At 40.7% G+C, this 3285-nt stretch overlaps 1 protein-coding gene across 3 annotated transcripts in view; it reads right to left on the bottom strand.

Moving 5' to 3' along the window:
• The window catches only part of LOC124145329 (coiled-coil domain-containing protein 34-like), a 48337-nt gene that overhangs the window by 36252 nt on the left and 8800 nt on the right, over positions 1 to 3285 (bottom strand). The gene's annotated exons all lie outside the window — the stretch shown is intronic.

The following is a 3285-nucleotide window of genomic DNA, read 5'->3' as shown; positions in this document are numbered from 1 at the left end:
CTGTGTTGTTTTTTATCTGATGTGAAAAAGTGAGCCGGGTGACTGCATGACGTGAAATGATACAGACTGAACTAGTACTGTACTCACGAGCCTCATCTCTGTATGCTTGAACATCAACAAATTGTTATGTCATAACTCATTAATATAGATTACAACACTAAGCATGAGATGTAATAAAAACAGCGTTAGAAATTGGCACTAGTCCTGTAGTCCTTGCCAAACTGCCCAATAGTTAAGGTATCCTAAGGACTAGTAGAAATTTGCCCTTTTTAAGGTTTTGCTATATGTTATCATTATAAGGACTAGTGGAGTAAAACTGTTAGTTTCTACTGCTGAAAAACTGTACCTAACAGAGACGAATGTAGTAATTTATTTATTTCTCAATAATGCTTTACACATTATCGAAAGTCGTTGAAAACAAGACATTGAAACAAGGGTAGCATATGAATACAAAATGTGGAGCTGATGATTTGATCACGGACTGCTGACTCCAGGTGAAACTGGCAATACATTGTGCAGCTTTCTCCAACATCTATTACTAGAAACAATAAGATGCCGATTTTCAGTTCCTTATCACATTAAAATACTCAAACATCACCAAGTCAGAAACATCTGCATTCAACTGTAAATCTAGCTTCCAACTTGGTCAAGTGTATATGAGGAGAGCTTGTGAGACGACCAACTCATCGAGCCATGCCATGTTACGAGGGGTGTTCATTAAAGATTTCCCCTAAACCACTTAGGGTTATCTTATTTGGTTTAAAAATTCACATGTGTAATGATACATGTATCTATGGGTTATGTCTGAATTTGCAGCACCGAACTATTAATCTTACCACTTTTACAGGTGTTATGATCGAGTAGGGTTTGACAATGGAGCCAGTAGAATACCGAGCAGTGATTAGGTTTTTATATTTGAAAGGTCGCACACCAAAAGAAACTTTTGATGAAATGAAAGCAACTTATGGGGAAGATGCCCCATCATATGACGTTGTTAAACACTGGCATCGCCAGTTCAAGTGTGGTCGGACATCTGTGGAAACAGCTGCCGTTCCTGGTCGCCCCCATTCAGCCATTGATGAGGACACTACCCATCAAGTGGAGACCGCCATTTTGGCAGACCGACGTATAACTGTTCGCCAGTTAGTACAAGATGTCAAGATCAGTGTAGGGTCTGTGGAAAAAATCATCCATGACAATTTGAACATGCATAAGGTGTCTGCACGATGGATTCCCAGGTTGCTCACACCTTTCCAAAAGCAGGAACGAGTCAATTGCTCAAAGGATCTTTTGGACATGTGCCAAAAAAAACAGGCAAACTTTTTTGACAGACTTATCACACAGGATGAAACATGGGTCCATCACTATGATCCTGAGACTAAAGTTCAGTTGATGCAATGGAAGCATGTGGAGTCACCACCCCCAAAGAAGGCACATGTCCAACCCTCTGCCGGCAAGGTCATGCTCACAGTGTTTTGGGACCAGCACGGAGTAGTGATGATGGATTTCTTGGCAAAGGGTACCACAATTACAGGAGCTTGTTGTGCTTCACTGCTGCGGAAATTGTGGGACGCTATCAAGCTTAAGAGGCGTGGCATGCTGACCATGGGTGTCCGTCTCCTGCAAGACAATGCTCCAGTACACAACTCTCATGTTGCCCTGACAGAAGCGCGGTCCTGTGGCTATGAAGTCCTTCCACATCCTCCTTACTCTCCTGACCTTGCACCATCTGACTTCCACCTCTTTCCAACCATGAAACACTTATTTCTGAAGTCAAGTCCTGGTTTGAGACGCAAAATGACGGCTTTTACAAGTGAGGTCTCCATAGTTGCATAAAACGATGGGAGAAGTGTGTAACTCTTGGTGGTTCCTATGTGGAGAAAGACTAATACCTATGCCAAGTTTCATTCAACTAGGTCCATCGGAAGTGGGTCAGGGGAAATCTTTAATGAACACCCCACATAGCTGTGTGACATCATACAAGTCTACAGATGGTTTACCTGCTACGAAATTTGTTGTAGTTTACACCATCTTTTCAATATCCGAGCACATGGATTCACGACACAAAATTACATCTGTTGACACAAGGACAACATTTCTAACGACTGTCCACTTGATCCAGGTCATTTACAATATGAAGTTCAAAGTCATAAGTAGACACGGTGATCAATGTTGTGATGATCTTTTGACATGATACTTTGTTATTAGAGATGCTCTGAATCTTTTTAATGCCATGATGCTTGAACCATCACAATACAAAAGTGCGATGTTATTTCAGAATGTGTAATAACAGTATATTGTTATTAAACAGGTGATCTTTTCATGGGTGAGTAATAAAGATATCTACCCTTTAAACTGAAGATACATGTTATCACAGAGATGATGTAAAACCAAAAAGCTATGGAAAAATATTTGACATGGTCTTACTTAATTGTCTCTTTGTCCAATTCCCCTGGCCCAATCACTGACAGGTATAGTTTATTGGAGTATAAACCTTCATCATGTTCATAGAGTGAGGACAAAACTGTATGAATGTTAGAGTTTACAATGATGTTCATAAATTGTTTGGCCACCCTATTTCATACTGCAAAGGATGTAAACACAATTTTATTTAGTATGTGTGACTTCATCATGTTTGCACTGATAAACACACGAAAACAACTGTATGGCATAAGAAAATGGATCTAAAAACAAGAGATGACATGAGAGTATGTATACTCAAATTGCTGTGGCGCTTAGCATGCTTAGGTGCAGCTCATCATTGATCAAATTTCTGATAATTCAAAAGTCATTATAAAGATGTGTCAAATAGATACTGAAGTAAATTCATATATTGCTGTGGAATGTTGTTGCCTGTCACTGTCAGTCTAGGATAGTATATATACTATATATATCCGGGAATATCCAGGGTAATATACTCACAGCCAAAAGAAACGCGAACCAGAGAAACATATAGTGAGTGAGTGGGTGAGTTGGGTTTAACGCCGCTTTTAACAGTATTCCAGTTACATCACGGCGTGTCAGCTTAATGTGGGAGGAAAGCCCGAGGTGATGCAGGTCTCAGACGTTTACCACTTCGGTGAAACCCACGAGCACGGGTATGGTGCTGACAAACCTAGAAACATAATCGGGGCGAACCATAGGTTTCTGGCGCGACCAAGGGACGCAACTCTGCACAGCGAATCGCTTCGCCTTTGATGACTAGGCCACCCGTGCCCCCATAGAAACATATAGAGAAGTTGGATGTTAAGAAGAGATGTTTCCAATGTGTGCCAATTAATGACA

Source organism: Haliotis rufescens, unplaced genomic scaffold (genome assembly GCF_023055435.1).
Source record: "Haliotis rufescens isolate VD_foot unplaced genomic scaffold, xgHalRufe1.0.p SCAF_10, whole genome shotgun sequence".
Lineage (NCBI taxonomy): Eukaryota > Metazoa > Mollusca > Gastropoda > Lepetellida > Haliotidae > Haliotis > Haliotis rufescens.
This window is presented reverse-complemented; position numbering and strand designations above follow the sequence as displayed.